The sequence below is a fragment of the Rhinatrema bivittatum genome, chromosome 6, assembly GCF_901001135.1.
Source record: "Rhinatrema bivittatum chromosome 6, aRhiBiv1.1, whole genome shotgun sequence".
NCBI lineage: Eukaryota > Metazoa > Chordata > Amphibia > Gymnophiona > Rhinatrematidae > Rhinatrema > Rhinatrema bivittatum.
The window spans coordinates 90,143,299-90,156,923 of record NC_042620.1 but is presented as its reverse complement, the minus strand read 5'-3'; the positions used below and the strand labels follow the sequence as shown (position 1 = coordinate 90,156,923).

Genomic DNA, 13,625 nt, shown 5'->3' with positions numbered 1-13,625 from the left:
CAGGGCACGAAATTATTTACGCATAAATTTCAGGTTAAAATCTTGGAACGCCCATGCCTTGCCCAAACCACACCCACGCCTGCTCCCTTTTTGAAAACATCATGTATGTGGACAGCAGGGGATACGCGCAAATCCTGGCAGCTGTTAAAATTTGGGTCGACGAGCACCGGCCTGACATATTCACAAATCCCTTAATTGATGTGCACGTCGGGCTTTTAACATTTACCTGTTACAGTGTCTGCATACTTAAATGTAGGTAATCCTCCTGCAAGCAGACTCTGATGCTGGTCCAGACGGACTGGTCCCAACTTGGGGTTTTGTTCTGGTTTCCACATCAGCTGCAGCACACTTTAAAATTAGGATTCAGCTGTTTATGAACAGCACTGGAGACCCAATGGCTCAAGACCTGAGTGAAAATTGTACACTGAATTTCAGCACTCAATTTCTTTACTCATCAGCTTTAAAGTTCTGATGCAGTGAGCTGATGGATTGCTAATGTTCCAGGAGTTAAAAAGAAAAAAGCATGCTAACCCCCAAATGATTAGCCTGCACAAAACATTGTTTATGCAGAGAACGTGACCTGTGAACTCAAACGTTCTGCTTCTAAAAGTTTTAGTACACAAATCCTGAGTATTGGATGCCAGAACTCCAGGTCCAGGACCATTCTGGGGCACAGCTCTAGCCACAGAAATTGGGTTAAATTGATTCTGCCTCTAACCAGGAATTAAATTTGCAGCATTATAAAACTTCTCATAAGCCGTCAAAGCTTTAACAGATTTCCCTGCACGGGGAGTAATAGTTAATGTCTTCATTAACAGGATTTGCATGGAGGCTTGCTAATGTGCATATACATATTTGTGCACAAAACTCCTTGTTAAATTGGGAGGAAATTTCATCATTTTAATTAAATATATTTGATTTGCTTATCTAATATCCTAAGACGGTAACTTTGAAACAGGCGTGCGGGCACTCGTGCACGCATTTACAGACTCGCTGCCAGAGACGCGTCCATTTTATAATATACGTGTGCATATTATAAAATAGCCTGGACGCGCAGAAATGCTACTTCTACCGCATAAGAGGATGAATTTTAAAAAGAGATGCATGCTAATGCCATTACCAGTTTTCCCAGTTTGCCCAGGTAAGGGATAGGACTTCCAAACCCCCCAAGTTTAATAGCCACCCTTCCCCCCCCTGTCAGCCCCTATCTTTAAAACCCCACTGACTAGCCTAAATATTTTTGTTTTAATACTTACACGCCGTCCATAGCAGAAGGAAACTTACGGTGCTTGCCTGTGCGCGTAACTATTTATGTGCACGTTTCTTGGCCTTCCCCTAACACGCTCACGCCACACCCAGATCACGCCTACACTCTGCCCCTTTTTTAGAAACTGTTTACTTGTGTGTGCAACAGGAGATAGGCTTATAAAATCCGCTTGGTGCACACCGGCCCTACTTGGGCACTTATCTCCCAGTTTTGGTACATGCAGGGTTTTTAAAATTCACCCATAAGTGAGTTAGTCAAATCAAAAAAATAAAATAAATAGAAAAAATACACTAGTCTAATAAAAATTTAAAAAAAAACCCGCACAGCACTTTTATACTTGTATAATTGTAATTAGCAGCTGCTAAATAGGTGTCGTCAGTTATTTACTTCCTGCTTAGTTAATTCTGTGAAAGCCTCAGTAAACAGATATGTGTTGAATTATTTTCTGAAGATTTTCAAATCGGTCATGGCCCTCATTTTCCCTGGAAGAGCGTTCCGCAACTCGGGACAGGCCACAGAAAACATTTGCTCACACAAACGCAGCATCTTTAGAGATGACACTTCCAAAATGTTCTTATGGATAGATCTTTAGTAAAGTCTTGGAGATTAATACCTTAAAAAAATCATTTAATATCTTAAAAATCATTAGAAGAATTTTAAATTCCTATTATATGGAAGCCAGTGCAGATTATAAAGCATGTGTAATGTCAGCAGAACAATTAACCACTATCAAAACTCTGGCCACATAATTCTGGACCACACCAAGGGCACAGAGTGCAAGCCGGCAGATCTGTATATACTGCATTACAGTAGTCAAAGCTTGAAATAACAGCCTGTTCTATAATACAAAATGACTTAGTAGATAAAGAGTGGCTTCGATCTATATAAAATTCAAAACGTATAGAATGCACTCATAACCCCATTATTTAACTTGTGGTTTAAATGATAATATAGAGGTAGATATTCAAAGAAAAACATTTAGGTAAGTTAGACAGATGAGACTTATCCAGCTAACTAGATCATTACTTGGCTGGATGTTATATCCGGCTAAGTTAGACCTGCTCTGTTAGATCTAACTTATTGATTAACTTAACTGGCTAAGTACAAATATTGTCACTTATCTGGCTTATCATTCTGCTATATTATATATTATAGCAGAATGATGAATCGGGGGGGGGGGGGGGGGAAGGAGCGGGGACAATAGTGGGCAGCCAGCTGCATCGCAGCGGTGCGCTTTCACCCGCCGCGCCACACACTCTCTCTCCCATAGCTCCATGGGAAAAGGTGGTGTTATTTCCTGCAGCGCTGCCAGGCCATAACCCCGCCCAAATCTTGCCCACACTCCTCCCCTTCCCCTAATTAGCATGGCATCGGCAGAATAATGGGCCATCGCAAAATAAAGAATGACGCTGTAAGTTAGCCGGGTAAGTAGCGCCACCCTGATCCATCCACCAGATGTCTGATAACTATTTAGCTCAATAAGTGGCTTATCTCACTTATTGATGGCTGTTGAACATAGCCGGTTAAGTCTCTATCTATCCGGCTAAGTAGTAATGAATCTCAGCCTCTGAGTATCAAAGATGATCCCTAAACACAGCCTAGCGTACCTTATTACATCAAGGGTTGGGTTTATCAGCTTGTTTTACCATTTGAAGTAATTTTGCAGTTTTGGCCATATCACCAGACAAGCAGAGAACAGGAAGCTTTCTCATGGTCTAAGCATGTCTTATGCATATTCCACAAATTTTGGCAGCATTCGTACAATGGTTAGAAAGTCTATTATTTGAGTGTTCATAATTGGTGCCACCTGGTCCCTGCTTGGCAGGTCAGGTTAAAAATTATGAATTCCACTTAACAGAATTGACGCATGGATTTTTGTTGAACAAACAAGCTAGCCCAGATTTCAGCCTTTACGTAACTGGAACCGAACAGAAGACTTCTGATTCAGATGGGGGTTCAAGTGAACCAGCTTCCTCCCTGCTTCCCTCTCTCCACATCCCTCCCTATAAAATGTAGCATGCACATAACAAGCCATCAGAAACTGAGAGCGGTAAACTTGTGGACCTGCTCACCACGTTCAGAAACTTGCAGCTGGCCAGTCTTTAACATGTCCCCTGGCAATCACCCCCTTTGTAAAAATAAATGAATAAAAGCTAGGATTTATCTGCTTTGCAACCTGTCATTTCTGCAGTTATCGTATTCTGAGCCAGGGTTAAGAGATTCAGAATGTGCGGTTTTTCACTGCCGTATAATCATACATTAAGATAGTCAGTCATTATCTAATGGTGTCGACTCAGTGGGTGACATCAGCTTGGGAAAGAGCATATCCTGACCTCAGCGTGTTCTTTCCAAAACCTAGGAACTTAGTATAGAAGCAATATAAACAAATAGTACTTAAAGGGCTAATTTTAAAAGCCCTGTGCACGTGAAATCCAGGAGATACGCCAGTGGCAGGGCCACGCGCGAGCCACACAGATCTTCATAGGCCCCACCGTCACAGGCATATCTCCCAGTACACCCAGAAGAACGGGTTTGGGGGAAAAGGGGCGGGGCATGGGTGGGCCAGGACAGCGCCATTGGGGAAACTGTCCCGCTGAAGCACGCGCTGGGAGCCAACCGGCCCGCACAAGTTGCTGCTGCTCCGGAGAGCAGGTAAATAGAAAAACAAAAAAAAAATCTAGGGTAGTTAGTAGGGTTTTAGGAGTCGAGGGAAAAGGAGGCAGGTTAAGTAGTGGGGTTTGGAAGTTCCCTCTGTTCCTTGACTGGAGTGGACTGGGAAGGAACAGGAAATAGGGCCCATCACGTCGCGGCATGTTATAAAATCGCCGCATCCATGTGCACGCACTGGGAACCGCACGTACATGGACGCCCACATGCGAGTCTTAAAATTTACATTGAAGAATCTGGGCAGATGTCAACCAGACGCTTTAGAGCAACAGTAGTTACCTCAAAGGCTCAGCCTTAGGCACTGAATACCATCATTACGGCTCTACCAGTAATACTATAAATGCAGTAAAACAGCTGTATGCTGACATAGCATTTCGAAGAGCACTCAGAACTAACCCTTAACACTTTGTTGGGGTGATCAACTTTATATAGATATTTACCTTCCTTAAAAATGTTTCGTCTGTATCTTGTCCAGATTTTGAAAACTACACAAGCAGCACCATTTGCCGTGTCCCCATTATTAAAGAAAGAAAGAGAAAACTTAGGGATGATTGAACTGATTCCAAGTAAATCCAAACCCCTCCCCAATAGGAAGGAGTAAGCAAATAGATTCGGATAAATCTGAGACACTAGACGTGGAGGAATCTGGACCATTTTTGGCTCATTTCAGACTGCCATTTATGCTCTGCTCTTCCCTTTTGGACTCTGATCAGAAACAGATATTCATAGATTCCCCTGACTTGGGAGCAGGCATGTTAGTAGCACAGTCAGGAATTGCATCACACACGCTGGATCTGTCTGATCTACCTTAACCCAGGAGGTCATAGATGACAAGTCACTTAAAACTGCATGAATGGAAACAAATCCCCCACACAGCTACTATCAGGGACTGAATGGATAGCAGCTTAAAGGATTTTGGAAATGGTGACTTGGTAATGCAAACTGTAACTGATGCAAGTTCTCACAGCCCTATTGGGTCCAAAGAAAACAGATCTTAATGTGTTGCGAGAACCTTTTATAAAACCCACATAAGAATAATCGGAAGATGTTGCAGTACCACAGGCTTACAAAACTGGAACTTGTATGATCTCAAACATGGCTAAAGCAGCCTCTGATTTTTCTTTTGTTGGTGCAAATAAAAATATCATAACTTGATTCATAAGTGGTATATGGTGAGCTTTGTACTTGCTGAGCACTATTGAACTATTACATATTACATAAAAGGGTACATGTTTCTTGGTAGCAGATAAAATCATGGATAATGTTGATTTAAGCAAGTATACAGGGTCATTCATTAAAACGCACGCGATAACCCCCGCATCGCGACATAATGATTTAAATGAGGGAAAGGGGAGGGGTTAGGGCAGAGTTAATAAAATTTTGATGCCGGTACCGCTGCGGGCAATAATGTTTTACACGTTATCGCCAGCAGTAGCACCAGAAATAACACCTTTTGCTGTGGTGCTATGGCGGCGAGTGACAACACACTGTTGCGATGCAGCCGCCAGCTCGGTATTGCCCCCCCCGCCCCTTTTTTTTTCGCGACTCATCATTCTGCTGTAATTATAGGGGTAAATTGCAGGTAAATTTTCAAAAGATTTGCACACGTAAATGTAACATGCTGTTGTAGCAATTTTCAAAAGCCATTTACAAGTGTAAAGTGCACTTACATGGGCAAATCCTATGGACAATTCAATGGCATGTATTGTAGCAATTTTCAGAAGCACACTTGCATGGGTATGGTGCATTTGCATGCGTAAAACCCAGTTTTACACATGTGAATGCCTTTGAAAATCAGGCCCATAGTGTTTTTGACCCTTTCTAATGAACATTTTGAGATGGAGAAAGAAGAAGTTTAAACATTTTTGCCATGGATTAGTGCAGTATAGGAAGTATCAACACATGATGACAAACCATTTCCATTGCTAAAATAAAATAAATAAAACTATCCTTGTTTTTCTTCTTTCAGATTTGCAGTTATGAGACCTTACCTGGCTGAAGGTGCAAAGGCTGATACAATCATGGATTTTTTTCTGATCAATTGTGCTTTAGGAATTATTGACAGTTTTTTGCACAGGTTCTTGAAAAAAATACATTATTTATAATGAAATTGACTAAAACTATTTTTGCTATAAGTTCTATGAGGTGCATAAAGATCCTTAAATTCATCTAGCGACTGTTTCCCCCCCCCCCCCCCAACAAGTTTATTTTATTAAAGAAAAAAAAGTTTTTATCAAGTATTATAACACAAAAAAAAAAACAAAAAAAAATTGTCAGTTTTTCTGGGCATGCACGGATGACCACGCAGATTTTTTCTGGTGCATTACATATGCTTTTTGTTACATTGTGGTTTTGTTTTGTTTTTTTGTTATGTTTTTTAAAACATTTTTAATTGTATGAAATGTTTGTTTTTTATTTTGAACATCCCAGATGATGTTCTGTGCTTGCAGTGTGAGTGTTGCTATAGTGCAGTGTTTCAGCTACATCGGCCTTTCCGTCTTTCTTTAATGTAGTGGGAAGTGTCTTAGTGTTTTTCTATGAATTCCAATTTGCCTTAAACCTTTTTAATGCTGTTAGCTGTTTCGGTAAGTAGTCCAAAATGACGTAGAATGCTTTGACCAAATGAGCTGGTCTATTATGCCTTGTAAAACAGCAGCATAGGGCTTTTAAAAGGTAGTCAATAAAAATTGCTGAAAATCCAGCGCTTTTTTTTTAAAAATGTGTAGTAGATGTTTTTAATGGGGGGGGGAGTGTTTCACGTGTGTAAGGTAGTGAAGTGTGAGAGGGGGGAGAAATATTTTGTGTGGAACACATTTTCTGATGGGGAAATCTTAATAGGAGATATCGTTTGTAAGGCCATATGCCAATCACTTCCTCTGGTAGATTGAGTGATTTAGAAATCTGCTGTACAGTGCGATGTAAAATCTTTAATCTTTTTTTTTTTGTCTTTTATTTTTAAATTTTTCAAAACTAACTTGTTATAGTTTTAGTGTAGGTAGACTTGCGGGCTGGGGTTGAGGTATCACAGATTGTTTTTGTCTCTTTTTTTTTTTTATTCTAATAAATAAATACTTTAGAACGATGACTGTGCTCAAACCTAACACATAGAAAATTGCTGTTACAGCAAAGTGGCAAAAGCTAAAGGACTTTTATAAATAAATAAAATTAAAAAAAAATCTTTAAGATGAAATGTATGTAGATGAGTAATAGACTGGGTACTAGCTCTCTGTATTAAGTAAAATAAGACAGCTTGGCACTTTTAAGGGTAACTTTACCAAAGATCAAAGAGCCAGTAACCAATAGCTATGGTGTATCTCAGCATTATGTTTTTCTGTGCTCTTTTATTTGTTTCCAGACCAGTTTGCGGTTAGGAGAATGTGCCTTTTTTTGTACATTGACATTTTTGGTTTTCTAGTTTGAATCGATGTATGGACACACCACCTGAAGCATGAAGGAAGGCTTGAATGCAAGCAGTGCCACATGTCACATCATCACTACAAGTGTTAACTGTAAAGAGAAAAACACATTTTGAAACTATGAAATTCCTGGTCAGCAAATACACAGATATTTTTTTACCTTTGCTTATATTAAAAGATTCACTGCTCTTAAGACTCTTTTTATTACAATTGCATATGTCAAGGAAAAAAAAAAAGAATTAATTTGTCTTCCAAAAACTGTGTACTTGTCTGGTCAGCTATACATGATCAGTTATCTACCTCAGAGTTTGATTTCCTTTTTTGTACTGGGACAGGTTGCTGGCCCTCCCTGTTTTCGCAAGACCAAATCATCCTAGCTCAGGAGCTAGGGCTAAGCAGTTACTTTTTTTTTCAATTCTTTTTTAGTTATTAAACTGTACATGTGTATTTAAGTATTGCTCGCAGTGACATTTCATAGTTTCAAAAGTAATTGCTGCTCTGAGAAGTTTAGATTCTAGTGAATTACATAGTCATTAGGAAAATGTTTCCTTTTTTTTTTTGTTTTTTTTGTTTTGGGGTTTTTTTGTTTTGTTTTGATTATGGAAAAAAAAAAGTTGTGGTATTATTGGTTCTGTGCTCCCTGGAATATTACTGCTTTGTTAAAGTCCAGACTTACTGCAGCACCTTCCCCCTGCCCCTCTTGGCTATGTTTCTAAATCTGGAGCTTTCACCGTTTAGATATTGTGAGAGCTCTGATAGAGAAATGGGTAGGGACCTTCGGCTTCAGTTTTAATTTTATTTTTCCCAAGAATTTATCAGGGTACTATAACGAACAAATTTGGGAGAAAAGCAGTGGAAGGGAGAATCATCTTTATTTTTTTTGCTACTGCTCTTTCTCCCACATTTGTTCGTTATAGTAAAGACTGCTAAATTCCCAGGCAAAATAAAAACTGAAAACGAAGATCCCTACAAACAGGATGATTGCTGCCGAAAGTGTCTGAACTAAAGTGCCATACTCTGTGTCTGGGTAAGATTTGGGAAACTTAACCTCTGTACATAAAGAAAGAACCAGTTACTTCAACATCACTTAGTAGACAGCCATTAAATTATAAAAAGAAAAAAAAGAAAAAAAAAGAAAATTAATTTATGAAGAAAGACCTTTTTGTACAGATTGAAAAAATTTTCATAGAGATATCTATATGATCAAGAGAGTTAATTTTTTTATTTTTGTTTTACTAGTGCCACAGACTTGCCAGTGGTAACTTATTTGTCCAATTCAAGATAACTCTGTAGTTTTGTTTCCTAGGACTTATTGTTAAACACCAAAAGACATTTTTGAACTGTAAATTTTAATTAGATTGTTAGCTTTTTCTGTTTTTTGTTTCTTTTGAAAACGTTTGAATAAAAAAGATCAACAAAAGAAAAATGTGTAGGTGGTTTTAATTGTTTTTTTATTTTGCATCAAATTACCAATATATATATATATTTTATATCTTTGAAATTCTTTAATTTAAAAAAATCTGTTCTCTGCAACCTTATGGTAGAATTTTATTTTGTTTTAGATTCTAATCATGTCCTGTAGATAAATTAACATGACAATATCTTATTTGGTTTTAACAATATTTTAAATATTTTGGAGCTTCATAAATTACAGTGGTATTTCAATTCTTAAGCGACATTCCCTTTGGCAACATTAGCCACCTTATTGTGGTATAACTTCTTACATCTCTGGGCACTCTGATAAAGTTAGCCAATCTGCATGTAAGTTGCACCCATTTTCAGAGTGGACTTGTTTCATCCAATCGACTCCCACTCATTACACCTGCTAAGATGTCCACACAAATGACCTGTGAAACTTTATATACACGCTTTGGAAAAATCTAATGTGCAGAACTCAAAAACCCCGCCTCAGCTCCAAGCCTGGGAACACCTCCACTCAACCTGGGTAACCTGGCACACGAACAGGACATGCGGACCTGCATACTGAGCGGGCAGTTTGGTAAAAGATCATTTCTGCATGTGAAACACTGTTTTTACCTATGGAAATGCCTTTGGATATTATCCTCTAGGTTTTTGGTTGAATATAGTTCAGCATCCATTTGTGGATATGAAATAAATATCAGAGTAAGTGACCATTCGGAAGCTGAAAGAAATAAAAAAACAAAAAAAACAGACAACAGTAATCAAAGTTTGCTTTCCAAACCAATGTACTTTAACTTTAAAGAAGTGGGGGAAAAAAATTATTTCCCCATTCAGTCACCATCTGTTTTTCTCTTTCCCAATTTGGAGGCTTAACTGAACCTCCAGGGAGAAGTGCTGCTTCTTAACTTTCCAAAGAACTAGGTTGATTCTTCAGTAACCCAAAGGAGCTCTGCTAGTGACTGCTAGTGACTGTTATCTCTTAAGAAACTAGCAATCCTATTAGCCACCTAGTTCCTAATTCATGTCATCGTTCAATGAAAACTGATTCTATTGGCTTATTCATTCACAGGCATCGTAAAGCAAGCAGTGCTATTGGCCACCTTGGTCTCTAAGCAATTTACATTTTTTAGCCAAAGCAGGCAGAGAAACATTTATTCTTATCAAAATGTAGACCTTAAATTTAAAGGTTAAATTGTTTTTCCTTTATTTTTTATGTTTAGAACACTTCCATCAATTGTCGCTCTTTGAACAAGCACTTGCCTATTGCTACTAGGCCTCACTGAACCAATGAAGGATGGAATATATAGTAACATAGTAAATGACAGCAGATCAAGACCAAATGGTCCATCCAGTCTGCCCAGCAAGTTGCTTACAGTAATAACTGCCACTCAGTGCAGGTCTGGCCTCATTACTTAAATAAAACTCATACCAATGCATAGTGGTATGTTTATATAGGGCAGATCATTTTACATATCACATAGAAAGCCGTGTATCATCTACCCAAAGAATTGGTAGTATGGCTATCTCTAATGAAACTGGAAATATTTAACATGTTCTAGGCTTTTTGGTGGGGTGGAGAGGGTCAGTTATTTGCAATATACCAATGAATTGCATGTCACTTTCACTTGTTTTATTCCTATTGTAAAAGAGTAGATTACTAATACAAGGCATGACCTGTATTCATTTTTCTGACATCTTATCCTTAATAGCAGTTAATGACATGGCTAGTTTCTGTATAGCCTGCTATTATACACTGTCTAATGAAATACTGAACAAAACCAGAATAAAAGTGAGTTGATCACTTCCCTGTCTCTTTCCTTATTCCCCTATGTTGTCCTCCTAAGCAGCTATTATTCAATCTCCCGCAGGCGTCCATGCAGTAGACAGAATCCAATTGGCTTGAGTCAAGTGTTCCATTTTTTTTCAATACTGCTTACATTTCTATAGTGCTACATGGCATATGTAGCTGTGTATGCCATGTTTGTATGATTTTTCAATCATCCAATGTCATCAGTAAGGTGAGAATTTCCCATATAAAGGACTCTGCTTTACTAGCACAGATGTCTGAATAGTTAGTTATGAAATCACAATTTTATATTAAGGGAAAATGCTTATTTCAAATGGGGGAAAAAAACGACCAGTTGTAAAACAACCCACATATGCTTTTTCTGTCAAGATATGTCTGGCTAGTTACCACTTTTTATTGTTCAAATTCTATTAATCCTTTAAATTTTGAAAGTAATAAGATTGCAATCTCCATAAAAAGGAAGAAACTGACATGCATGTTGGGTGGGGAATGGTGGCAGGCGAGCGGAGAGTATGTGTGTTAGCCTCATTCATTTCAACATACACAATGCACTATAAATAAGAGAAACCATCAATTGATGCTCCTTCCCTGGTCCTAGCTGGAATCGGTGATGTGCTGCCAATTTCTTATCCTGGGGCTCTCGCCAGCTTTCTTCCACTTAGCGAGACAGTTTTTATAAAACACTTTACAGGGGCTCACAGGAGTCCCCTTCCAGCTCATCGCTGCTCGGAATGTGAAATGGGTAAACCCATTTAAACTTTGCAGGAGAAGAGGTTGGAGAGGATTGTTTTGTTTGTGTTTTGTTTTTTTTATTTCATTTCATTTATTAAAATTTATCAATCGCTTAATTGCAAGTGGCCTAAGTGACGTCCATAAAAAACATTCAAATTCAGTATGTTTAAAAATAGAAAAAAAAACAACATAACATTATAATCACAAGATTCCCAAGTTCCAAAAGGACCATTTAAATTTTAATTTAAGCCATTAGTAATTACAACTTTGTTTCCCACCAGCTAAGTACAAGGAGGTTCCATGAGAGCTTTAAAGGAAAATGATCCCAAATAAAGAGGGTGAATTGAGAGGCCAGGTTTGTTTATTCTGTGGTGGTATCGGACCTGGGGCTCATTCAATAAAAGCTAGGATGGAAGGCATGGATTCCCCCTGCAGGTTCCCTTTGAGATTTGTAGCCTAGTATCCTGTAAGCAAACTGACCTGATAAGATCACTATACCAGAGTCTTGCCTGTCCCACCTAATAACTCAAACGTTCATCCGAATTTGTGCCATAGTACAGCACCCATTGATTTCCCCTTCCCCCCATTCATGTGCTTTGACACCCCTAACACTAAGCATCCTTTCCATTTTTTATTTCCTATAAAGCCCATCGCAGCCCATTTTTAAAGTTGTTCTGCCATTGGTTGACAGTATTTTTAAAGCTGTCTTGCCATTGGTTCGTGCCTTTCATCACCAGATGACATCTTGTTGCCCCGTTTCCCACGGGTAAAAGCCATATGTAATGTTTAATAATGTAGTTATTATCCAGAAATTCACATACCCAATGTTGTCATAAACATATGCAAATTTCTGTACCACAGAAGGAAAATAGATATCCTGAAATGTTAACACATCTCCTGTTTCCTAAAAATTAAGCTCTATAAGGTCTCTATGCTTGCCATTTCCTCTTAATGCAAACATTAAATATGTTAAAATATAGGGTACAGTTATTTGCCGACTATCTTCAAAACCCCCAGAAAAATTCAGTTGAGTGAAAAGCAGTAATGCATTTCTTCAAGAAAAATAATAAAAGTACATCTTCCCTGATCTTTGGTGTGTATGTGTAATCTGTTCCAGATGATGAACACATCAGCCCAGAAATATGTTAGAAACCATGTTAGATGTCTAAACAGAAGAAAAATATCAAAATTGTTCTGTCCTGCATAAGGCCATCCCTTCTGTGCAATGTTGCTAAATACATGAAAAGCAGGGCTGGGATTTTTTTTTTTTTTGGGGGGGGGGGGGAAGGGGCAAGCAGGGCAATTGCCCAGGGCTCGAGAACCACAAAGGGGCGTCCCTGGCAAAGCTGAGTTATGTCACTGAGGCAGAGAGCTCCAGGGAATCTGATATCAGCTTGGCCCACTTCATAGTTTGTGCTGTGGGCCCCAGTATGTCCAGTCCTGGCCCTGCTAAGAAGTATGCACAGCAAGAAGTGATACTGTATCACTTAAACATTTTACTGAAAAATAATTAAATCTGTTGAAAAGCTTTCCTGCTGTTTTCTATAGAAGCAGGGCTACAAGTTACAGGGCATGAGATTTCATGAGTTCATGCATACACACAATGGGATGAATTAGCCCAAGTTTGAAACTTGTGAGCAGTAGTGTTAATCGTCTAGGTTTCACTCTTAGCTAATGTCCATCGGCACATATATCATAATTCAATTTACCTTAAAATACAAAAAAAAATTCCTGGAAAAGTAAATCTGTTATTCACTCACCTCATGCTTAGATCAACAAGAAAAGTCAGGCATATTGGGTCTGAGGTACTTAAAGGCTCCCATAAGGAAATGTAATTCCCCCTTACTCTTTCTTATAAATTTCTAATTATGGCAGAATCTGTGGCAAAGGTTGATTATTTCTGTATCTTTTTAGAGGGCTAGCCGTGTTAGTCTGGTGTAGCAAAAATGACAGGAGTCAAGTGGCACATTATAAACTAAACAACTTAGTAAAATGTGTGCTTTCAAGGACAGAGTCCATTTCTCGATGCATCTGACTCCGTCCTTGAAAGCTCATGCTTTAATAAATTGGTTAGTCTATAAGGTGCTACTCGACTCCTACCATTTTTCCTATATCTTTCTTCACTTAGCATCACTTTCCTTGGTCAGATTCCTGGCCACTTTTAAAATTTAATTTGCCTCTTTCTTTGCCTCCATTATCTGCCTCCCTGCCCAAGTTAGTCACATCCCCTACAAACCTTTTCCTGTTGCTACTTAAATTTCCTAACATGCAAATCCAGCCCTCTTATTTGCTGGCTGCCATGTATCTAGTTTAT

The 13,625-nt window shown here is 38.7% G+C and overlaps 1 protein-coding gene across 8 annotated transcripts in view; it reads left to right on the top strand.

The window, feature by feature from the left end:
- Nucleotides 1-8,505, top strand: part of RBMS1 (RNA binding motif single stranded interacting protein 1) — a 417,298-nt gene extending 408,793 nt beyond the window's left edge. For all 8 annotated transcript variants that reach the window (XM_029605592.1, XM_029605591.1, XM_029605593.1 and 5 more), the window contains one exon: nucleotides 5,904-8,505. The gene's annotated coding sequence lies outside the window, so the exon portion shown is untranslated. The remainder of the gene's footprint in view (nucleotides 1-5,903) is intronic.
- Nucleotides 8,506-13,625: the final 5,120 nt, after the last annotated feature.